Here is a 26,608-nt window from a genome sequence, read left to right on the forward strand (position 1 = left end):
GCACTACCTAAACCGTAGACTTTTCCTTTCTTTTGCCCACCTACAACCTTCAAGTAGACTTTGTCGAGGTTTATCTTAATTCCTTTATTCTTATATTCCTCAAGTTTTTCCATATATTCTCCCTACATTAAGATAAGTATTAGTAACTATGATCTCAAATGTTAAAACTTAAAAGACTAAAAAAAAAGTTAAAATAAAAAATGCAACACTTATAGTAAAATAATTATTGTAAGCAATTATTAGTAAAAATTTCGGCAGAGTCTCCTTTGTAAAATGAAGAATTCCCTCCAATAGGGTATGGCTTCAGAATAAACTTGTTTCAATTCACATTATACCATACCACATTAATCATTTGATTAATGCCGGCCAACTATTCTCATCCTCCAACTCAATCACACAAACAAATAAACAATCTGTAACATCTCCAAACATTAACTACCATATATGTTTTTGTAATCTGAGCAAAAAATATGAGTATACTCATACCATGACTTGATGAGTCTTGTCACCGATCAATTCAACTTCATCATTGCCTACACATACAGAATGAGTGCTCTCGTAGACTTCAACAGCAGTTGGTAAAATTCCATCCTTTTTCTTTGCCTTGTATTAGAAGAAGTTGTTAGCACTAAAAAATTACAAACCATAAGTTTGCCACTAAAATCATACACTTACCAATTTTTTAACCACTTGAGGAGTAGATACGCTACCTTGGCGATGGTAGGGTCAAATTTCTATAATGTTTGGCCAAATTTCTCTAATGTTTGGCAGATAACCGATTATCTCTTGCTTGGTTAGAACGTTTCAGAAAATCAGGATGCTTACGCTTATGTATGAATTTAGCTCGAATAGTGTCAGTCATGAAACTAACTCCGCCAGTGGGTTTCCCGCTGCCAGTCCCAAGCCTGGATAAAGGAGGAGGGTTACGGTAGGCCAGTGACAGCCAGTATAAAACTTCGTCACATCCCATGACATGAGCCAAACAGATATTTTCGTGGGGGCGTTCCCTACTCAGCGACGCGCTGCACTTCCTAGACCCGGGTGTAGTGATAAGTATGCAAGGGTTGCTAGGTCGTCGCCCAGAAGCGACGCGCCACATTGCCCGAGTGTGGTGTCAAATGAGCAAGGGCGTGCCATTGGGGCGTTCCCTACTGAGCGACGCGCTGCACTTCCCAGACCCGGGTGCAGTGATAAGTATGTAAGGGTTGCTAGGTCGTCGCCCAGAAGCGACGCGCCATATTGCCCAATTGTGGTGTCAAATAATCAAGGACTTGGAGTTGGGATCAGGAGGGAGCGTGGGAGAAAAGAATTTAGTTTGCGGATTGGTTCTTGGAATGTGGGGTCTCTTACGGGAAAATCAGCAGAATTGGTAGAAGTAATGAAAAGACGACGCGTGAACATCATGTGCCTCCAAGAGACAAGATGGACAGGAGAAGGAGCTCGAGGCTTGGTTTTGGGGTATAAGGTATGGTATGTTGGGCAAGAAACGAGCCACAGAACAAGGAATGGTGGAGCTAGGAACGGAGTTGGTGTGGTTCTCGATGAGAGGTTGGCAAAAGAGGTGATCGAGGTCTATCGGAAGAACGATAGGTTGATAAGGCTGAAGTTGCTATGTGGCAAGGAGATTGTGAATGTTATCAGTGCTTATGCTCCCCAAGTGGGTTTAGATGCAGAAGAGAAACGACAATTTTGGGAGGACCTAGACGAGGTGGTGCAGGGTGTCCACCACTCAGAGAAGTTATATATTGGAGGGGATCTAAATGGGCACGTTGGGGCGAGCCGAGATGGCTATGAGAGTGTCCATGGAGGCTTTGGGTATGGGCAGAGGGACGCCGGTGGTGAAGCTATTATGGATTTTGCCCAATCATATGATTTAATTTTGGCTAATACTTGGTTTAAGAAGAGGGATTCACACTTGATAACTTTTCGGAATGGAGCAAATGCAACTCAAATAGACTTCCTGCTCACAAGGAGCATAGATAGACAAAGTTGCATAAACTGTAAGGTTATCCCTGGGGAGAGTGTGGTCACCCAACACCGGCTATTGGTAATGACTATTCGTCTGAAAGAGAAGGCGAAGAAAAAAGTTAGACAAGAAGAACCAAGGATAAGATGGTGGACCCTAAGGGATGCAAAAGCTAAGGTTTTTACAGAAAAGGTAATTGAAGAAGCGGATTGGGATGGAGAGGTGGATCCGGACATGACCTGGTTACGAATGAAGAACTGTTTCCTAAGAGTGGCCAAAGAGGTCTTAGGGGAAGTAAGGGGAAGAACTTCGGTACAGAGAGATACTTCGTGGTGGAATGAAGAGGTGAAAGCAGTAATTAAGCAAAAAAGGGAATGCTATCAAGCCTTAGGAAAATGTAGGAGTGATGAAACCTTTGCAGCGTATAAGGAGGCTAAGAGTAAGGCAAAGGCAGCTGTTCGCCAAGCAAAAGAAAAGGCATATCAGGAGGTTTATGAAAAGCTTGATTCCAAGGAGGGAGAAAGGATCATTTATAAGATGGCAAAGAGAAGACAAGAGGCAAGGAAGGATATTGGCATGGTGAAGTGTGTCAAAGATAAGAACCAAATGGTCCTAGTGCAAGAGGAGGGCATCAAGGACAGGTGGAAGGGGTACTTCGATGAATTATTTAATGGAAGTAATGGAGTTGTGATAGGAGATACCTCTATGAGTGATGAAGAAATCAACATGGAGTATGTGCGAAGGATTAGGAGAGTAGAGGTGGAGATTGCACTGAGGAAGATGAAACCTAAGAAGGCGGTTGGCCCTGATGGGGTACCGATAGAGGTGTGGAGGTGTTTGGGTAAGATTGGTATTGATTGGTTAACAAACCTTTTCAACAAGATATGGACGGCTACAAGGATCCCACAAGATTGGAGGAAGAGCACCTTGGTCCCGGTTTATAAAAACAAAGGAGACGCTCAAGATTGTTCTAACTATCGAGGAATTAAGCTTATGAGCCATACTATGAAGTTGTGGGAAAGGGTGATTGAACAAAGGTTGAGGGCATGCACAAGCATTTCAGATAACCAATTTGGTTTTATGCCTGGGAGATCTACTATGGAGGCAATCCATTTGATAAGACAAATGATGGAGTTTTATAGGGTAAAGAAGAAAGATCTTCATATGGTCTTTATTGATTTAGAGAAGGCATATGACAAGGTGCCAAGAGAGATACTTTGGTGGGCAATGTTGAAGAAAGGTATCCCACGAAGGTATGTAGACCTAGTTAAGGATATGTATCGGGATGTGTCAACAAATGTGAGGACATGCGGAGGGTTGACAAAAGATTTCCCTATTACAATCGGATTGCATCAAGGGTCTGCATTAAGCCCTTTTCTTTTTGCAACGGTTCTAGATGAATTAACTAGACCAATTCAAGATGAGGTTCCATGGTGTATGCTGTTCGCAGATGATATCGTTTTGGTGGATGAGACTAAGGATGGGGTTAATGTCAAGTTGGAGCAATGGAGGCAAAGGTTGGAATCTAGAGGGTTTAAGCTAAGTCGGAGTAAGACTGAATATTTGGTATGTCGTTTTGGCACTCAGAGGGGGACAAGCAATGAAGTGGTGAGTTTGGATGGAAAGGATTTGACCATGAGTGAATGTTTTAAGTACCTAGGGTCGATCATCCAGAAGAATGGTGACATTGATCAAGACGTGACCCACAGGATTAAGTCAGGGTGGCTTAAATGGAGAGCGGCCACGGGAGTGTTATGCGACCGCAGCATTCCCTTAAAGTTGAAGGGAAAATTCTACAGGACTGCCATAAGACCAGTGTTGCTCTATGGTACAGAATGTTGGGCTTCTAAGAAAGAGCATATTAAAAAGATGGAGGTTACGGAAATGCGCATGTTAAGGTGGATGTGTGGAAACACTTTAAGAGATAGAATCAGAAATGAGGTTATTCGCAAGAAAGTAGGTGTGGCGGGCATTGTAGATAAATTAAGGGAAAATCGTCTGCGTTGGTTTGGACATGTAAGACGGAGACCCGAGGGTGCACCGGTGCGAAGAGTGGAAGAGTGGGACCATGGAGGGATTAAACGAGGAAGAGGGAGACCAAAGATGACTTGGTTGGAAGGAGTGAGGAAGGATATGAAGTGCATGGATTTACGTGAGGATGAAGTTTTGGATCGTAAGGGATGGAGGAGAAAGATTTATGTTGATGACTACACGGAATAATCAAATTTGGTTCATGTTAGCCGACCCCACTTTTGGGATTAAGGCTTTGATTGATTGATTGATTGATTGATAGTGTCAGTCATGAAACTAACTGGCTTATGGAGAGCCATTTTGTAAACTTGGTTCAACGTACCCCTATGTCGGTCCCCAGTTTTTTTGTCAAATTCTCTCCTAGCCTTAGCATCGAACTCAGGTCTCCAAGTATATGTACGCTGCACATAATTAACATGTGAAGTTTATAATTTTAACTCAAAATAGCATTTTATACATAAATAATCTCTAACTTTTTTTTACAAGTACTATCATTAATGCAAATAAAGGATTGTATTACCTTTTGTAGTATGCTTGTATGTATAATGAAACAGTTAATGGATGCACTTGCAAAAGGTCAGTGATCTAATGATATCTGGACAGAGGAAATGAAATTCTGCTCTCATATGAAATGCTTTCCACAGAAAATTAGAGACTCAACCAAGTTATTCTTTTGCTTTACAACTTCAATTCCTACTAATGAGGGGATTGTGACATCTCACTGTTAGGTCAGCTTATGTTGATTTAATGGAGAGTAATAGTCTAGAGTTCAGGAAGAATTAAAGATTTTGCAGATGCAGCCACAGACTTGTGTCCGCACAGTTGTGTAAATCGTTTGGTATATGATTTTGCTGGAATTCTTTTTGTTGCTTTGGATAAAATGTGTTAAGTAACAAAATTGCACGCCTAAGTCTTTAGTTAATAGGAGACTACTCGATAATAATGACTTTGTTTCATAAATATTTTGTTGCAGTTACAATTGCATATCATGCCCATCAGTTTCTTATTTCAATGATGGTGGTGAATTTTCCATAATTACCTTTGAGAATGATCATCCCTAAAACATGTTGTACTGATTTGTACTGCTGTATTTTAAATTTTTTTTTAGCCCTTTTAAGTATTTGATGCATATATGTTTGGTCTCTTCATTTGCAGCTAATTAAAAAGCTCTTTGCTTTAAACCCTCCTAGAGAATCAAAGCTCAAGGTCGTCATATGTTTGTTCTAAACTTCCTGCACCCCCCTTTTCTTCCTAACATAAGTCCAAAAAAAATAAAAAATTAAAAAAGAAAGAAGAAAATAGGGAAGACAAATAATACAGGGAGATAAAGATTTTTTTCAAACTTTGAGAGATGTGGAACATCAGATCTGTTACCTATTTATTGTCTTAACCTGATATAATAATCCTTTCAATTGTTTGAAAAGATTTAAGTTGGTTTCACTATATGCAGCTTTGGGTAACTTTGTAATACAACATGATAATATAATCATTAGTGTTAATTTATTTATAGAAATGTAGAGTGCAAATTAAAAGGGTAGTTTTGGCTTTTGATTGATTTTACAGGTTCATGGTATTTTTGATCCAGAGGTCAAAAGGTTAGGGGTTAATTCACTTCTAGCTATTGTGGGGTAGCTGTCAAATGGAGAAAAACACATACTGAAAGCAGGAATATCTGTGAGAGATCTAGAGTCTGCTGTTCAGGAACTTGGTCTCTTACTTGATGGTTTTGAAAAGAAGAACAAAATTGTTTCAATTCAGACTAAGAAGTCTGAGAGTAAATCTTCTAGGAAACAAGTACCACTCTTGACAGCATCAAATTTTCATACTCTTTGTGAAGATGACAGTCCTGTTTGCTTAATTGGTGGTTTTAGATCATCAAAAGCTAGAGACAAACTTGAATCAATTCTATCAGCAGTAAGTGTAATCTTTTTCATGATAGGACTTTTTAACCGATACATGAGCCCAGTAAATCAAATAAAGATTCACTCTAATTGAAAATACAAGTCATATTAGGCATTCATACCAATATTAAAAATTTGGTTAAGCTTAGTTGAAGCCACTTTAGTTTTCATGTGCCCTTAATATTGCAGTGATTTATGAAATGCCTATGACGTTATTTAAATGTTTTGGTGCCTTTAATATTACTGTCAAAGATGAAATGCCTATGATTTATGAAATGCCTATTGGTGGTAACCTACCACTCTGCCATTCCAAGTAAAACTCTTCCTATTCAGACTTTCCAGATGATTTAGAATCAACATAAATGCATTCCATTAGTTTTCCTTTAGTTGGCAGCTCAAGGGAGCTACTTTAAAGGTCAAACACAGAACAATAAACGATCATGCTCATCATTCATCAAGAGTAACTCACTTTATCTAGTTAAGCACAACTTGTCAATTGGCATTTACTCTGATCAGATTGGTTCCTAATACCAGTGAAGGAATTAAAAATTGGCTAAATCTACCCTACTCTAATATGAAATGCTTTCCACAAAGAATAGGCCATGTTTTCCACAAAGAATTAGAGACTCAAAGCTAATATTCAAACATGCAACTTCACTAGTTTAAGAGCAATGAATACAAAAAAAATGTCTCAAATTCTAAACATACCTTAAACTCAGTGAACCAACGATCCCTAACCATAAGTGGCACCTCAGTCCAATTCATGTATGGGTGGTTGTAGTGTGCCTTCCAAGATTTCGAGACATTTTCACTAACGGTATGCTGATGCAAGAAAGATTAAGCACAATCATTAAAAATGATAATAAGCTACTGAGACAACAAATATAATACATAGATGAATATAACTCACCATAACCCATCTGGTGAGAGCTCAATCATTCCTTAATCCACTCCGTTCAAATTTTGTGGTGCCACATCGTCCTCAACAGCAACATCAGCATTAGAATTTACTTGTACTTGTTCATTGGAGGGTGGTGTTATGGGTTGTGTGACCACAAGATTGTCTTGATCAACCGATCGAATACTGGCTCGAACACCGCCTTGATTACCGCCCCGACCAACTTTTGAATTTTTCATGAAGGATTTAATTTCCAAGGGACTAGAAAGATCAGAAGCTCAATAATTAATTTACAAATAATAACACATTATAAAAATTATAAAAAAAAGAAAAAGTAAGCTCACAAACATGATCCACAATTTTAAAACATTTATCATATATCAAACAAATAAGCTAAAAACATCGTCTGTTAAACAAATAATCTCATAACAAAGAAAACACATTAAAAACTACAAGCTTAGAAATTATTATTCTTTTTCTTCTTCTTCACCCTCATCATCATCCTCGTCATCGCTGTCAATATATCCTAACTCTACATCAACCTCTTCTTCAGATTCAGATTCAGTATCTTCCCATTCCCCTTCTTCATGTTGTTCTTCCTCTTCACCACCTAATTCGTCCTCCTCCATTTCATCCATGTTGTCCTCATACAAAACACCATCATCATCATCATCTGACGAACAGAGGGTTGGGGTCTCAGCAATGTCTACTTGGAAAATTGACTCATCGATTGGGGCATCCACACTTGATCTGGCTTTAGTCTTAAAAACAGCCCACCATTGAGTTTTATCTTTCCTTATACTTGGATAAGAGGTAAAATACACTTGATAAACCTGATGAGCTAGAACAAAAGGATCATACGCAGGGTATTTCTTAGAGTGGTTCACATTAACTAATCTATACTGCTCATGAATATTCATGCCATTCACTGAACCCATCCAATTTACATTTAAACAAGACATTTTTGGTCCCCAAGTAACCAACTCAATGACTTCTTCTAAAATGCCAAAGTAGTCAATTTCCTCCTTACTTATTACACCCACACCATAATTCATAGTTGCCTTGTGCTTTCCATAATCAAAAGTGTGAAACTTAAAGCCATTGATGTCAATTTGCCTCCATGTTTTGACTTATCTAGATGGACCCATGGCAAGTGCTCGAATCACTTCATCACTCTCATTAGATTCGATAACCTAATTTCAAATTCAAGCCATTAATTAATAAAATATATAACCTTAGTCATATTTAGCAAATGATATATTGAAACTTGTGTAACAACTTACGATATCCTAAAACCATTTGGAAAATTCATGTGAAAACTTACTCCAAATATCATGAAGGTCAATACCGAGATATTTTTGCATCATCGACACTTCAAACTTCCTATAAACCTTAAAACGTTAATTATCTAGCAAATTGAACAAAATAACTACCAATTATATAAATTTGTACCTTTCATACTCTCCTAACACCCCACAATTAGAAAGAACATAGAGGTGTGCATGCTTGACTTCTTTCGAATCTAAAAACCTTGTTTGGACACCTTTGCCACGACCTTTGATAAATTAGAATAATTCTGGAATAGTTGAATCTACATCATCATCATCAACAACATTGCGTCCTAGATCTCTAGATTTCGTATCAACATGAGGTTGAAAGTAATAAGAACAAAGTTAGACTCTTCTGCAAGATAAGCCTTGCAAATTGAGCCTTTAACTCATGCCTTATTACCAATTTTCTTCTTCAGATGATTAAGAAATCTACAAAATAAGTTAAATTGACTAATTAACATGTAAAATTATAAATCATATAGAAGAAACTTGAAAATAATGGAGTGGCTTGGGAAAATGTATATTACCTTCAAATGGATACATCCATCTATATTGCACATGACCACCAACTTTTACTTCATGTGGCAAATGCACAGGTAAATGCTCCATTGAATTGAAAAATGCAGGTGGGAATATTTTCTCCAACTTGCATAAGATTTCTGGAATGTTTTTTTTTCTAAACGAGTCACATCATCAACTTTAATAGTGTAAGAGCATAGATTGCGAAAAAATTGGCTGATTTCAGTGACTGCTTTCCAAACATTATCCGGAAGAAGTTCTCTCATAGCAATGGGAAACAACCTTTCCATGAACACATGACAATCATGGCTTTTCATTCTATGTATCTACAGGTTTGTAAATCCACACATCTACCAAAATCAGAAGCATATCCATCTAGAAACTTTAGATCTTTTATCCATTCACACAACACTCTACGTTGTGCTTTATCAAGAGTGTATGGTGCTTTCGGGGAGATCAAACTCCCATCATCAGATTCAATAGGCTCTAAGCTACTCCGCTTACAACATCGTTGAACATCTTGGCAAGCCTTATATGTATCAACTACAGTATCTTTCACATTCATTATTGTGGAATGAGTTGATCAAAAAAATTCTTTTCAATGTGCATAACATCTAAATTATGTCGAATCAACAAATCTTTCCAATAAGTAAGCTCCCAAAAGATGTTTTACTTATGCCACCCTGTCTTACCCATATTTTATTTTATCGAACGTATTTTTGGGTCAATGGACTTTGGAATCTCCTTAACCTGCTTCCATAGTTGATGGCCCGTCAATATTGGAGGAGGCAATAGAGTTTCTGCTCTTTTTTTAAAAAAGCAGTGCAGTTTTTTCTATAAGGATGTGTAGGTGGGAGAAATTGACGGTGACTATCAAACCATGATACTTTAGAGCCGTTGTCTAGCAAAAAAGATCTATGCTTGTCCATGTAGTATGGACAAGCCATTTTTAACATCCCAAACGCAGGAAAGTCACTAACCATCCATAAAAGGGCAACTCGTAACTTGAAATTTTGCTTTGTGGATACATCATATGTCATTGTACCTACTTCCCATAAAGATTTCAATTCGTCAATCAAGGGTTGCATGTACACATCCAAGTTCCCTTTTGGATTTTTAGGACCCGGAATGAGCAAGGATAAAAACATAAACGGCTTCTTCATACACAACTATGGAGGCAAGTTATATGGGGTAACAATAACTGGCCAACAAGAATATTGCCTTCCAAATTTTTCCATGTGTTAAGAAAGCATCTGTGCATAGACCCAATCTAACATTACGGGGCTCACTTGCAAAATCCTTGTATGTGTTATCAAGATGTTTCCATGCTTCACTATCACTTGGATGGGCGAGTGTTTCACTTACCCTGGGATTCTGTGAATGCCACTACATTTCATGTGCAAGGTCTTTGGTCGCATAGAGCCTTTGCAACCTTGGCGTGATCGGAAAGTAGAATAACACTTTGGTCGGCACACATTTTCCACGAGAAGTCTTCTTATAACGCTCCCCCCCCCCCCCTCCACGCATTTCGAACACTTTTCAAGGTGAGCTTTATCCTTCCAAAATAACATGCATCCTTTAGGGCATGCATGTATCTTCTCATGAGGAAGTTCAAGGCCCTTTACCACCTTTTTAGTGTCATAGTACGTCTTGGACATTGAATTCTCATCCGGAATTACTTCACTAATGAGCGATGAAATACTATCAACACATCTATAGGGCAAGTTGTATTCACATTTCAAGCTCGTAATCCTTGAAGCCATCTCTAAAACAGATAATAAACTTCCTTCATACAATGGTATTTGTGAGGCCGCTAACATCTCAAAAAACTTCTTAGCTTGAGGATTAGGTTCTTCTTCAACATTCCGAATCTCTTCATGCATTGGACCACCATCAACTTGGCCAAGTGCATCAATAATCATGTCAACATAAGGATTCGATGGCTCATCTGATGCTTATAAGGAATCAAAATCCTCTCCATGACAAACCCATTCATAGTAGTCATTAAGAAATCCTTTTTTATACAATGCTCTCTTACACTTTCAGCATCTAAAAAAGTAACATTTTTACACTTTGAACAAGGGCATCTGATATTTTAAGATTCTTGAAAATCACGGTGTTGTTTAACAAACTCAATAAACCCTCGCACGCCAATTGTGAACTCTTTTCTTAGTAGTCGACCTTCTAATCTGTTCTTAGTAGTCGACTATTTTCTAGTGGACATCAATCCAACTACGTGGGCCAAGAACCAATAGATGTGCACTAGAAATCAAAGAGGATTAGCTATTCACCTAAGATAATATCCTTTTTATGCATAGATTTGGACAAGTGGCAATAAAGGATTACTTTAAGCTTTGTTTATTTTTAAGTAATTAAATAGAGACATAAGCCTAACACTAATAATAATACTTACCAAATTAGAGAAACAATACAAAAATTGGTCTAACCTTATTACCTAAGGTTCTACGAGATATGACCTAAACCAAACCTATACTTAGAATCTGTACATATGAAGTGAACCATGGCTAAAAACCTACCTTTGAGTTGGCAACTTCTATTTCGAAGCATGATTCTTTATAGTCCCTACACATTGAATGTGTGTAAAGTCTATCCGTTTTTTAGGGAATTTCTTGGCTTTTTGGGTAAAAAAATAATTGGGGGGGGGGGGGGGGGAAAGCAAGCATTTTAATTTCTAGAAGGTCAAATGAACAAGGTAAAAAACCAAGATACGTATTATACATTAAACAAACACGATCACTAATAAATGTTGATCCACTTGGTAACAAGATTCTTACTTTAAATTTTAGAAGTCTAGAATTCGATTCCTAGACATTGAGCTAAGGCCTGAGGGTAAAGATGACAGTATTAAAAGGGACACTATCATGTAAATATATTGAGGTTCTTCACAACAAATTACTCTATAAATTCAAGATTAACATTTTTCTCTTTTTTGTAGATAGAATGCCGCATATAGGACTTGAACATTAATATTATGTACTTTATACTTTGTAATTGGTACTCCTATCATTTATTACTGTCTATATGGGAGTGTGGAAGAAGACCACCTAACCAAATGTCATATTTGCCATTTCACCTGTAACATAAATGCACCATGTGGCAAATTCTTAACAAAGGCTTTGTAATTGCTTGAAAAGATTCAACCTAAGACTTATATAGTTATATGCACTGTTACAAGTAATACATTCTGAAAGCCCTATAACTTAGGTGGGGCACTTATTGGGCCATGCCTAGTGTCATGCTGAAGTTTGATAAGCGGATCCAAATATACTTTGGCCCACATGTCATACCAACATGCCTCTTTAATTATCCGTTAATTGTTTTGTTAATTTAATTGAATTAATTTGGGTAGGATGGCACGTAAGCCAGACTGTCAATGCTTGTGTTAGACTTGTGTCAAATTTCAAAAAATAATGTTCATACACGGTGAATGACCCATGACTGTGTTTCTAGTGTCGTACACTCTACTAGAATGATAACACAGTATGGCCCCGACAAAGTTTATCTGGGATAGGAAGCGCAGTGGCAAAAAATGCCTGTAATATTTTTTAAAGCAGGTAAGATAACACAGTATCTCCAGTTTGATCATACCACCCAAATACAACAAATTAGTTAATCTATGATACTGTTCTGGCTGTAGATGCTGCTACACAAAAGCTACAAAGTTTTGATAAAAATAATAATAATGCTTCGACCACAAACATAAACACATAAAGTACAAAGCATAGAGTTCGTAGACCAATTACAAAATTTCATCCAACAAATTCGTATTTACAAAAGAATTAGCAGCAGGGCCGATATGATCCCAGATAAGGCAACAGACCATGTCAAAACTATATCTTTCTAGATCTCACACAGTCACACACGATTCTATTCACTACTGCTTCGGATATAATGTTAAAAAATTGATGCAATAAGATACAACTTAGAGGATGAAATCCCTAGGCTAAGACTGAGGGGCAGGGGCTGTGCTGTATGAGACACTAACCAAATGGGGGTCAGATTGTTAAGGGTTTGGTTATTGTTGACAAAAATCAAAATTTATTCCCAAATACCCATATAAAATTAAGAAAATTACAGAAACCAAATTTCTATTTCACGAGAAGGAGCACAATTCCATAATTTGTATAATCATTAAACAAATTTCACGAAAACAAGACAGCCCAATTGCGCAAAAAAGCAACCACACACAATTCAGCCATTCGTTACCAAGAAAAACTAAAGAACCTCGCTTGAAATTTCAGAAAAGGGATCCAAATAAGCCTTAATTAAGCACACATAATTGAACCCAATCCCGACAAAACGGAATTCTAGCACCACAATTTCACTAATCAAAAGCATGAGTAAAAACCTAATACATCAAAAGCAAAATTCAGCTTATGAATTAGAAAACAAACCTTAAATTGATGATCAGTGGAGCAGGTAAATTGCACTATAAATTACGGAATCTGAGCCCGTGAGTTAAAGTGAAATCGAGTAGGTAAAAGCTTTAATTTGGTGAAATCGGTTCAATGGCAGAAAAGATGAGCAGAGGGTTTTAGCGAGGGAATTGTAGAATTGATGGCAGATCTTCAATAAAAAAATTTAAGCTTAAAATTGATAGAGGTTGAAGAGATTGAGTGCACGAAATAGCAATGTTATTAGGGTAAATTTGATATTTTTTGATGAAGAGAAGAGTATGTACTGAACCGCTGAACGTATTATCAATAAAGGAATAAGGAGGGATAGTTCTTGTTTTTTTGGCGGCAACAACTTTATTATACTAAGGGGTTTTTTTAAATTCTTTCTTAATAAATTTTAAAAATAATGATAGCGACTACCGTGTTAGTTGCAATAGTAGTGCAATTTTTTAAAAAGAATAATTTCAAAATTATTAACACTAGCAACTACAATTTAGTCGCAAATTATTATAACAGCGTCGCAATTAGCGACCGCATAGCAACTATTATAAAATTGGTTGCAATTTTAGCGACTACTCGTCTATTTCAGTCGCAAAAATATTTTTTGCGACTGATTATTATGGTAGTCGCAAAAACCAGTCGCTAATTAGAGACCGCATAGCAACTACTGAAATTGGTTGAAAAATGTGCGACTACTAGTCTTTTTCTGTCACAAAAATTATTTTTGCTACTAATTATTATGGTAATCGTAAAAATCAGCTGCTAATTCCCCTTTTCTAGTAGTGGCTTTTTAAATCAAATGAAAGCCAAATGCATTCTACCAAAGCTAATTGCATCTTTTTTAATAAAATGAAACACAAACACATTTAAACAAAGCTTTTGGAATCAAGTAAAAGTTAAATGCATTTAACGCCCCTATTTATAGAGAAAATATCTGGAACGTTTAGAAAAGAGTCAGAATTTGCCTCGAAGTAAAACAACCCCTCTCGCGATGTGATAGAGTTGTCGTGATGCGATACGATAAGCCTATCGTGCCACGATAGACTCCTCGCAGCGCGACAGTGCGGCTACGATAAAACAATTGTATTGAGTCCTTCCCCTAATATAACTAGACGATTAGACTCCGTGTTTATCATTAATTTAAGATCGGTTTATCATTTAAAACATTTGTTTTATTCCGAATAAAATTCATTATCTTTTCTAAATAAGATAAAAGTGTAATTATTAATCCTAATTCCATTAGAACTTAAACTAACCTTCTAGATTATTCTAGAAGATTAAATTCAATCCCAATAACTTTAGGAATAACAATTAATGAACCCTCTACTTGATCATTAGGCCATATAAAATCATTTTGGGCCTAATTTAATATTTTGGCCATAATTTCCTCATTATTCATCGGAATTGGGCTTATAATATATCGTTGGAAAGATCTTTTCAATCCCTATCCAACTACAAAATGATTGGACCCATATCATGTGTTTTGGGTGTTTTTGTCCCTCGAGAGAGTTACGGCTCGAGGACTGGTCCGGTGGCGCCTGTACCTGCAAAACAATGGAGACTCCGGGTGGTTGGAGTTCCGCCTCCAACGATCAAGTTAGAGCGCGTAGGAGAATGTAAAAGGTTGTGGAATAGTAAAGTGGGATCTTCTCGGATTCCGAGATCAAGTGTTTTCTTTGATGAGAGAGAATGTGGGGTAGTGTAATAAATAAATGTAGAATTCCCAAAATGGGGGAAGTCTCCCTATTTATAGGGTCATGGGGATACGTGCTCATTAGGTCATTCTGACCTAATGGGCTGCGCCGCTTTGCGGCTTTCTCGGGAATTGGGCCTTGAAGGCCGCAATTCCAGCTGATATCTAAGGCTGACACGTGTCAGGTTGTGAGTGGCCCATGTGGGACATGTCTAGGCTTGACAAGTGTCCCTATCTGATTAGGCCACGTCTCTAGGGTATTTTTACCCTAAACATTTGCCCTTCACAGGGGTGACGTGGCAGGTCACGTTGCGCCTGTGACACGTGCCACCATGTGAGTGGTGAACAGTAAAAACGACCGTTCACCTTCTAGGGTGTGACGGGGATGCCCCCGTTTTACCCCTCTATAAATAGATTTTACCCCCTTTCCTCCCACATCTTTGACCCTTTTTATAAGTCTAGAGAGAGAAAGAGAGAAGTTTTCTAGAGAGAGAGAGGCTCTGACTCTGTCTGCAGCTTTTGAACCTTCCGTCTACGTTCTAGACGAACACAACCGGTCACCGTCTGAGGTTGTTTTCAAAGTTTTCAAAGCAAAGTTAAAGGTAACCGCCTCTACCCTCTTCAAGCTTTTTACGTTTTTTCCATTTGTTAACATAGATTTCCAAATAAAGATGGACTCTTCATCAACACACACGGCACTGCCTAGGTCATTCAGCCTGTCTCCTGGTACGGCTGAGTCTAGAACCGGGGTGGCTGTTCTGGACTTTTGGACCTGCTTTTCTCATCCCCGAATCCCTCCGTCTCTGTGTGTATGAAGGAGACGATGGCTAGAGTTAAACAAACGGCTACTAAGCCAAGGAGACGGCGTGCTCTAGAAGTGCCCACCGAAGATATTACTCCGGATGAGGAATTTGGGGGGTCGGAAGAGCGAGCAGGTTCTTCTCCTAGTGGCGCCCCTTCCACTCCCAGTGATGGGATTCTAAGAGGGTCAGGCGGCGATGAAACCGCCTCTGGTAGTGAGTCCTTAGAGGAGACAAGCGAGGAAGAGGCCGTCGAAAGATTTGGGTCAGAGGCTTCTAGCTCTGATCATGATGATGTTGCAGCTAATTATAAGCAGCCAGCTAGGGGACCATCTGTGACCCACCCTACACAAGCAGGCTTGTCCCTTCGGGACATTGCTACCTTGTAGAGTAACTTTCAAGCTTTTAAGGATAAGCATCCTATAGGGGAAGGCTGGCACATAGAGGTGCCGCCTGTTGAGGCAACGGTTTCCTGGGAGAGTAACATTGAAAACGCCGACAATTACTTCGGCTGCTATGAGGCCGTTATTAGAGCCGGCCTTCGCTTCCCCCTACACAGGGGAATAAAGAAAATTTTGAAGGGGTATGAGTTAGGTGTCTGGAAACTCACCCCCAACTCATGGATAAATATATTAAGTTATATTGCAGCCTGTGAGTTCCAAAACCTTAAGCCTACCTTCGAGGCTTTTGCTCACATGCACTATATGAGCCGGGCCCCAGGCGAATTTGGGGCATGGTACACTTTGACAACACATCCGCAGTATATGATTTCGTTGGACAAGCCTTCAAAGTGGACCGGCTGGAAGGAGAAGTTTTACTTTATCTCCTCGCCCACCTTGGGACACAACCAGTTTCTTCGCCGGTACAATAAAAATCCGGCTCTGCTTGGAAAGAAATGCGCTCTTCCTTATATTCCGTCAAGTCCTGGGAGGAGATAATGGAGCCGAAATTTTTTGAGACCACCATCGAACCTATGGATGATGGGACTCACATAATCGTTCCTAAGAATTGGATACCCCATCCGGACTTCCTGAAAGACGAGGCATTTCTTTCCGCCTACGGCCTTAACACCATGTTCCCAAAGGGTAAACTTGCTATACATCCTGCTATGTACCGCCATTATTGATACACTAACCATTTTGTTATTATACTTGTAGGGAATATTTCAAGCATTATCCCAAGCTTGAACCCCATTGTGATCATATACTTAAGCATCGTGGCGTCCAAAAGGAAGGAAGCTAGAGCAAAAGAGTCGCCAACAAGTTTTAGGAACTTGTAAACCGTTCACAGGGTGAAGGTTACACCCCTTAATGATCAAGGAGATCGTCAACTCCAATAGGTCTGGAACCAAGACTGGAAGTTCGGGGATGAAGGTACAAATCCAACCTAAAAGAGACTGAACTTGCCCTAATAATAGGCCTCTACTTTATTCTTCTCGTATTCATGTGCGCTTTCTGACTAACATGCAATCAATAGATTAACCCTAAACCTGTTTATCTGTGTTGGTTGAATATTAATGCACAAATAAAACTATTATTAGCGATCACTTGAATTATAATCATATTAGCCTAAACAAGATTATTAATTATCTTATTAAGCGTGATTACAATTATAAATTTCCTTTAAACATGCATAAAAGGTGTGATCAAGCAATAACAAATAATAATATATATGAAGCAACATGATAATCATAATAATAATAATCATAATCATTTTAAAGCATAATAATAGCAAGATCCTAGGCATGGTACTAACAAGATTAATAACAAACCCTAGCATGTCACTAAACATCAAAAAATCAAAGCTTTAGCCCTAACATGATACTAACATGTTATTAGGAAAGAAATAGGAAGCATTCTTTTAATCATACTTGATATTAGAAACATATTCATTACCCTAAACATGATACTAGGAAGCAATAAAACATCCTAACATGGTACTAGGAATCAATAAAATAATCTAAGCATGATTTCTATATCAAAAGATCAATAAAGCAATTAAATTACTTACTTGGATGCCTTGTACCTCTTTCTAATAACAAAATACACACGTTAGTAACTTCAAGGAAAAGTATAAAATAAAACAATTAAAGTAAATAATTGAAATAGAGATTTGGGACCAAACCCTCAGAAATATCAAACCTTTCACGTCTAGGGCGAAGGCAACTTCGAACTTGGCTAGGTGTGTCTAGTGCTAATGTATGAGGAACTGTGTTTGTAAAAGGCTAGGCTAGAAAGAGAGAGAGAGAGAATAAGATTTAGCTTAGAGAGAGAAGAATTAGAGAATTATGGTTGAGAGTTGATGATTTGAAAATGGAGGTCCTGGGACCCTATTTATAAGAAAATAGTTCGGAATCGATAGAAAAGAATCAGAGTACGAAAAGGAGTAAAACACTCTTCTCTGTCGCCAGGCGACAGGCTTCGTCGCCGGCGACAAAACTGTTGTTTGGCGATGCAGAAGGTTTTCCACGCGTTTTCAATCAAGTCGTAAAATCCGTACGAAAGGGTAAAATCGTAATTTCATTTAAAACACTTCTTTTATTCCAAATAAAACTCATAAAACATAATTATCAATCCTAATCCCTTTAGGATTCAAAAGAACCTTCTAGAAGATTCTAGAAGACTATAATCAATCCTAATTGCATTAGGAATGATAATTCATAATAGGCCCTCCTCTAGATCATTGGGCCGCATATAAGAACCAAACCGGACCCAGTTTAGTATTTTGGCCCATAACTTCCTCATTATTCATCGGAATTGGGCTTATAATATATCGTTGGAAAGCTCTTTCCGATCCCAACCCAACCACACCATTATCGGACCCTTGTCATGGACCAAACTAAACTGGATTGGCTATTTTCATAAAATAGAGCAGGTTTTTGAAAACAGAAAGAAAGATTTTTAATAAAAACTAACCACAACATTAGAATTTCCACACTTTCACTTCATTCGATTATGATTCAACGCGAAAGGTATTCATCACCGGGTTTGGTTTTGGGGAGACACATTTGGGTGTCTACAATACTTAACTTTTTTTCTCTATTATTTACAGAAGAAGCGCTAAAGATGGTGGACGCCAGCAAAACGCTGGCTCAGCAAAGGAAGGCATCCTTAGATGCCAAAAATGAAGGGTTAAGCGCCGCCTGCCATGTTATCTTGCAATTTTTCGTTGTTCCGCCTGTAACCCCTTTACCTAGTTTTTGTAAGGTGATAGCAAATCCATCCCCTGCTTCATCAGAAAGATGTTTAAGCGGCCTGGGGATGAGTTAAAAAAGACCCCGGCTAAGGTGGGGAAGCAAAACCCACCCCGACCATCTTCTTATGCTAAGCCGAACCCTACACGGCCCACAACCGGTGGAAAGGGCCCGACTGAACTCAAGGCCTTGAGCGAAAGCTTAAGGCCGTCTACAAAATTGTCGGACGCCTCTATGGCGTCGAAGAGTGGCGAGCCACTCAATGCTACACCCGGTAATGCAGCGGTTGGGGAAGGAGGTTCTCCCCAGCCTAAGGACCAAGGTAAGAGTAAATGCTTTGAACCCCCATGGCCGCTTGACTTTATGAGAGTCAAGACTCGAGTGAGCCCGTTTGGAGAGTCACTTAGCAGCCGGCACAACTTAGGTGTCGTTTATGTTGCCCTCTCACCAAGTACTTCTTGTGGTGCAGATGTCTCCAGTAGCCGGCCTGACATCCAGCAATACGCCAAGCGGATGCTCAGGACCCTTACTAGGTCAGAGAAAGACAAAGTGCCAGGGCTGCAGGCGGTCAACTTCGACTAGATCCTGGCCTTGCTTGCTGAGGCACCTTAGAATTTATTTTAAGTATTTTAATCTTCTTGTCCGAATTTTAACTCGCCGTCTGTATTACACAGGCGATGCTGAGGGTGGATGGGCTCAAGGCTCCGTTCAGGCGGAAGAAAGAAGAGGTAAATGATGCTAAACAAAGGGCCAAAGCTGCTCTCAACTCTGCTCAATATCAAAATACACTAAGTGACATAGAAATTAAAGCTCAAGAGTTGAAACAAGAGGAGCTGGTCAAGTCCATGACGGCTGCTGTTGAGGAGGCCAACGCCAAAGTCACCAACTTAGATTTGGAGCTCAAGAACACCAAGTCTGAACTGAAGGCTTTGGAGGCAACAGACCAGGAGAACCTAAAAGTTAAAACAGCCTGCTCAAGGTTGAGATGGTTGAGATGCAGAACCCGCATTCAACAGAGCTGTCTAAGGAGCAGAACCGGTTGGTCGCTGAGAACGAGAGGGACACTGAGGCCCGCCTGAGGATGGCTTGGAATCTTACTCACCCAGGATCTGACTTTGAGTATCTCCGGCTGAGGTATAAGTATGCCACAGCTGTGTATGATGCTGAGGTCTTGAAGGAGCAGACTCCGCCTCCTTTCAAGGAGTGGGCCTTGGAGCAAGGCATTGAGGTTTCTGATGGAGAAGAGAAAGGAGAAGACCAAGCTGACCAGATCCAAACTAAAGTCCTCCCTGAGCAAAATGAAGCAGACCTCACTACCGACCAAGACCAGCCGGAACAAACTCCGGAGCCCTAAGTTTTTCTACGGCAGTACGCCAACCATGTTTTCACCGACCTGTGAGCCGTGTATGTTTGTATTTTACCAACTGAGGAGTCGGGTAACTCAACAATTTCTATTTTCTTGCTTTTCTCCGGATGTGTATCCGGTTAACAATAACACCCGACCTTTTGGCCGGTTTTAAATTAATGAAGTTTGCCAACTGAGTCAATTTGTTTAATTTGTTTCAATTTTTGCACTTAATTTTATCAATTTTTGCCTAACTCTTTAGTAGCATGCGGCATTTGATAAACCGGTTGTACTTGCCCTGGCGGCTGTGTGATTGGTTTCAGTACTTCACTGATTGATTGGCTTGGGAAATTTTGATACTTTAAAGAGTATGAGATGTTCCTAAGTCAATCAATCACAGTAGTGATTGCCCCAAACTAAGTACACAGCCGTACAAACATTCAAGCAGGTAACCGTCAGCCCAGGTAGAGAAGTAGTTGTACTACACTTCTTCTCCTCCACCTGGGGTATCTGCAATCCAATTATACTCAACTTCTTTTTGCCCCATTGGGTAGACTTGTATAATTTCGGGAAATAATCTAAGTTAAAACTTCAGTCGGAAATCGGCTGATGTCGTTAGACATCCGGCTTTGTGAGCTTAGTCATTCTTTAGATTATTTTGGACAGACGGCTATGAGTTGACTAATTAGGTCATTCAATCTTTGCCGTTTGTATGAGTTGGTAGAGCACTTTGTTACCCGGATGGGAGATACTCTCTTCGACAATTCCACCCGGATGGGCGTCACCGGACGCCACACTCATGTTGGAGCAGACGAATTTATAAAATAAGTATCATCCGGCCATTAGCCTCATGTTTTTTGAACATTAGTTTAGCCACTAAGTTTTTAACCTAGTTTAATTTTAGAATTGTGACAGCTAACCGTCAGTGCATTGCACAGTCACCATCTTAATCATTGCGCATGTATGAAATAACAGAATTGAAAACAAAAACCAATTTTTTCATTGATAAGCTTTTCATTTACAAAAATTTTCAAGTCTCAGAAGTAGTACTTTCAAGTTGTCTACATTCTAAGTTCTAGGCAGACGCCTGCCGTCTGGAGTTTCCAGGCGGTAGGTGCCGTCTCTTACTTCTTCATAGATCCGACAACGGCCTTCCCAATTAGGAGTTAGCTTTCTATGCTCATTGGCCCACCGGTTGCCTCTATTTTCCGTAACACAAAGTCCCCAAATTTCAAGGGCCTTTTGTGTACTCGTTTGTTGTAGGAACGTGTCATTCTCAGACAGTAAATCTCATGACGCAAGGCGGCATTGCCCCTGTGTTTCGGGAGCGAGTCCAATGCTAGCCGCATGGCCTCCCAGTTTACCTCTTCATCGTATAGCATGACTCGTAGAGTCGGCTCATAATGCTCGATGGGCAAGACGGCTTGAGCACCGTAAACCATGAGAAATGGGGTTTCACCGGTTGCCCTTTTTTCAGTTATTAAGATGGCCCATAGGACATGAATTAATTCTTCAGCCCATAAACCACCGGCTCTTTCAATTTTCTTTTTGATGCCGTTTGAGATGAGTTTGTTGAAGACTTCAACTTGGCTGTTTGCTTGGGGTCGGCCGACTAATGCAAAATAATGTGAGATCCCTTGATCTCCCAACCAAGTCTCGAGCTGAGGCGTTTCAAACTGAGGACCATAATCAAACACCATAGACATAAGTACCCCATACCGGGTGATGATGTTCTTCTAAATGAAAGAGATGACATCCTTTGTATTGATGCTCTTCACCGCCTCTGCCTCCACCCACTTGGTGAAATAATCCACATCCACCAGAATATAGCGCTTTCTGCCTAGTGCAGGCGTATAAGAACCTAAAATGTCCATGCCCCATTTAGCAAACGGGATTGAGCTGTGGATTGCCGTCAGATCAGTAGCCGGACGATGGATTAGCTTGCAAAACTTTTGATGCTTTTCACATTTTTTTACCATCCTCATGGCATCTGCCCCAAGGGTGGGCCAAAAGTAACCCTGCCGCCTGGCTCTAACAGCCAAAGATCTGCCGCCTATATGGGAGGCGCGGTACCTGGCATGCAATTCCTCAAGAACTTCTTGCCCCTTTTCTGGGGTAATACACTTCAGCAGGGGTTCAGGAAACCGACTTTGAAGAGTTCTCTGTTTCTCATCTCAAAGTTTGCAGCACGTGTCTTCAATACGGCTGCCTCCTGGGGTGAATCAGGAAGCGTGCCGTCTGTCAAATATGCTCGGATGCCATCCATCAAGGTAGAGCTTCGATCTAGTACTCCTATGGGCTCTTCTTCAGTAATACTTCGTTTTTCCATAACTTCCCAGAAAACTGACCAAGGCGTATCATAGGAAGCGGAGGATGCCAATTTTGACAATGCATCCGCCTGGTTGTTGATGAGTGTCATTTATGGCACTCATTTGATCCCGTTTAGAGTGATTTTCATTCTCTTTTGTAGCCCTTTTTATTCCATTTTCCTTTATTTTGCTCTTTATTTCTTTAGTTTGCATTTTCCTTAGTAGATTTTCCATTTTCATGCATTTCATGGTTTATTTCGCCTTTTTCCCCTTTATTTGTTTGTTTTCTTTTATTTTCAGGAGAAGTTTGTTCCCGAGGTCTCTTCCCGAGTTTTGCATTGACTGGGATGCTTAGTGTCTTCCATTTGAAGCCCAAGATTGGAGATGTACAAGTTCCATGCTTCTTTAGACAGTGCATTCAAGCCGTGGGGGCACCAATTCTGGTGTTGAACCCACCATCATGGTGTTTTAGGATCTGCCATGCTTCATGTTCATCAAGCACACTAAGTGGAGCGCACGAGGAGCATCAAGATGAAGGGGAAGAGAGATGTCCTGCCCCCAGGCGCGGGCGCGCGCGACCATGGCGCAGCCTAGTGGCGCGGGAGCGCGGTGCCTAGGCGCGGGCGCGCCTGCTGCTTCCCCTATTCCGTACCCTTTTTCTCGTGGCCGCGCATCTTCAAAGTAAAGGCTGTGCCTGTACGGGTTCTTTTGGGACGACTAACTACTTTCTCCTTTGCTAGTTTTATTATTTATAGTTTTCTCTTCATTTTTAGAAAGGAGAGAATTAGAAAGCCTAGAAGGAGAATTAGGTTAGATTTTCTTAGAGAGAGAAACTCTAAATTTTAGAGAGAAAAACATTGAAGATTGATGGTTGATGATTGATGATATTTGCAATTTGTTTCAATTCAAGTACATTTCCTTTGATTTGATCAAGTTTGTAAGAATCTTCTTTACTTTAATTCAATCTTTAGTTTTTGATTTCAATTGTTTTGTTCATTGTTCAAGTTTATTGATTGTTTAATTGGAATGATGTTGATGAATAGATAACTTTATTCTTGATTTCTTTAATGGATTGTGAATAGTTTGCTTGCTAGGGATGTGGTGAAGCATGTATTAGTGATGGATCATTAGCAAGTTGGGGGGTTTTTGATTTATTTAGCATTGTGATTAAATTGGTTGATTGATTTTGTGCATGTGTATGGATTGGAAGGAGTGACCAACCTTGTTCTTTATGCTAGATTGCATTGTGTGTCTACATTGATATGAACCATTGATTTTTAGCTCACATTTATCGATTGAGCTTGGTTTGTGACGTTCCTAGTTAGAGTCTTTCGTAGTTGGCGCTAGTTAGACCTCTAGGAGATAGATTGTCGAGCTCTTTTGATTGCATTATCTATCTTCCCTCGCAATACTCGAATTGATCAATCTCCAACCCAATTAGTGTGTGTTCATTGCAAGTGCATGTGGATCCTAACTCCCTAGTGTTTGATATATTGATTTACTTTGTGATTTTCTTTATTTGTTTAGTTAATTTAGATAACCTACACTACCTCTTATACTTCTAAATAGCTTGACTTTGGCAATAGCTAACTTCCCCCATTCCTAGTGGTTCGACCCGATCTTTCCCTATTACTAGGTGTAGGTTTGCTTACAAATTTAGTTTGATTTGAGGAATTTTAGTTTCAACGACCTAGAATCCACCTCTCGTCAAAATGGCGCCGTTGACGGGGAGTGGCGTAGTTTTTTGCTATTGTTGTTGAGTCTATTTCATTTTATTTCAAAAATACAAAAAGATTTTTCTTTTTAGGCTACATTTGTAGCCGTGCTACTAATATTTTCCTTTGAGATTGTGTATGCAAGAGAACATGGGAGAAGTCCCAAGGGTGACATTAAAGGAGTTGGGAACTCCGGGTGCATATAAGTATGAGAGAGGGATTGCTCCATCTTCAATTCCGGAAAGTGACTTTGAAATCAAGCCGGCAATGATAACTTTGATTAAAAGGCGACAATATAATGGTGGAACAAATGAAAGTCCCCTCAATCATCTTAAGGAATTCGAGAAATATTGCAACACAATTTAGGTGAGCGGGGTCGCACAAGAATTCATAAGGCTCAAGCTATTTCCTTTCTCTCTAATTAAAAGAGCTCAAGAGTGGCTAGAAAAGGAAGTGAAGCCTAATTCCTTGAGAACTTGGGATGAAGTCACTAAAGAATTTCTTTCGCGTTTCTTCCCTCAAAAGAAAACGGCGGAGGCTAGAGCTTTGATTCAAAGTTTCAAGCAAAGTACTAGTGAAAGTCTCTATGAAGCATGGGAGAGGTACAAGGAATATCAACGAGAGTGTCCTCACCATGGAATCCCCACTTACCAAATCATTCAAATCTTCTATGGTGGTTTGAGTCCTCAAGGGAGGTAAAGTCTTGATGCCGGAGCCGGAGGCCCAATAATGAAGAAGACCGAGGAAGAAGTTGTTGATATTATTGAGGATGTAGTGAGACACTACATGGATTGGCAAGAGGGTGAGAAAGAGCCGACAAATAAGAGTAGCACCATGGGATGCTCAATTGGTGAACTTAATGCTATCAACAATTTGTCCACGCAAATTTCGGACTTAGGGGAAGAGGTCGTATCTATCAAGGTTAAGCTCGAGAGTGCAACTTCACAAGCACCGATTCTTCCCTTCCAAATTAAGGGGAGAGGTACACCTCCTTACCCTAACACTTTTCCCTCTTCTTGTGGTATGATTAATGAATGTTGGTCTTGTGATTTATGTGGAATGAATTATCATGATGCTTCTTTTTTCCCTAACGTTTCTTGTGATAGAAATGATGAATATGATGGGAATGGGAGTGAGCATGAGAATTATGTTGCTAATAATGATTTTGGACCTAGATTTGATGTTAAAAGGAATGTTGGGAATAGGAATTATCACAACCACGGGAACTATGATAATTATAACGAAAATAGTGGTTATGGGAGCCAAAGAACCAAAGGGTTTCGTGGTAACTAAAACAACCATGGTTATAGTGGTCAAAATCATGGCCAAGGATATGGAGATCATAACCAAGGTTATGGTAACCATAATCAAAATCATGGCCTAAATCAAGGTAGGGGTAATTGGAGTAATTAAAGTAGGGGGAATTTTCAAAACAATGTTCAAAGAGGTACCCCACTCGGATTTACTCCAAAGACCCATGGCCAAAGTGATAGTTTCTATGATCAACCATCTTCATCTAGGAGTTGGTTAGAGGATGTCATTAAGAACCAGACCAAGGTGTTGAATACTCATATAACCCTTAGTAATGAGAAGATTAATGACATGATGACTTATAGTAAGGGGTTAGAGAACTAAATTTCTTAATTGGCTAGCATGTTGAAAGAGTTTGAAAATCTTTCTTCTTTGACTTCACAAGGCTTAGATCCTAAGAATTCTATGAATGAAATTGTAACTAGGAGTGGTAGGATTCTTGAGAGTGGAGTTTCTAAGAAGAGTGATGCTAAGGAGAGTCCTAGCAAGAATCCGATTGAGAATAAGGGAGATGAGAGCCCTTTGGTTGAGAAAGTTGATGAGGAACAAGTTGAAAAAGTGAAAGAGAAAGTGAGAGAAGTTATCAACCCTAAGCTCCCATACACCCAAAAGTTTAATAGGTACATTAGATGAACAATTTGGCAAATTCATAGAGATGCTTAGGCAACTTCATCTTACCCTCTCATTCACCTATGTCATTGACCAAAAGCCGAATTATGCAAAATTTCTTAAGGAAATCTTGAGTGGGAGGAGAACTTGTGATATGGCGGAAACGGTTAGTTTGACCGAGAATTGTAGTGACATCATAATGAACAAGATGCCGCCTAAGTTGAAGGATCCCGGGAATTTTTCTATCCCTTGTGCTATTAACAAGACACAAATTGATAATACCTTGTATGACCTAGGAGCTAGTGTTCGCCTTATGCCATACTCGATCTATCAAAGACTTGAGCTAGGAGAACTTTCACCTACCAACATCACCTCACAATTAGCCGATAGGTCCATTAAAATCCCAAAAGGTAAGGTAGAAGATGTTCCCTTGAGGGTAGGGAAGTTTGTGATCCCGGTAGATTTTGTTGTGCTTGATATGGACGAAGATTCCAATATCCCCATCATTCTTGGTAGACCCTTCCTTGCAACATCGGGAGCTATGATTGATGTCAAGAATGCTAAAATTT

The 26,608-nt window shown here is 39.5% G+C and overlaps 1 non-coding gene across 1 annotated transcript; it reads right to left on the reverse strand.

Annotated features, from left to right (window-relative positions):
* Window positions 1-24,654: 24,654 nt before the first annotated feature.
* On the reverse strand, window positions 24,655-24,760 carry LOC145580558 (small nucleolar RNA R71). Its single transcript, XR_014099576.1, has one exon. It is a non-coding gene; the product is annotated as a small nucleolar RNA R71 (small nucleolar RNA).
* Between the last annotated feature and the right edge of the window lie 1,848 nt (window positions 24,761-26,608).

Source organism: Chenopodium album, chromosome 14 (assembly GCF_948465745.1).
Source record: "Chenopodium album chromosome 14, dcCheAlbu1.1, whole genome shotgun sequence".
In the NCBI taxonomy this organism is placed as follows: Eukaryota; Viridiplantae; Streptophyta; class Magnoliopsida; order Caryophyllales; family Amaranthaceae; genus Chenopodium; species Chenopodium album.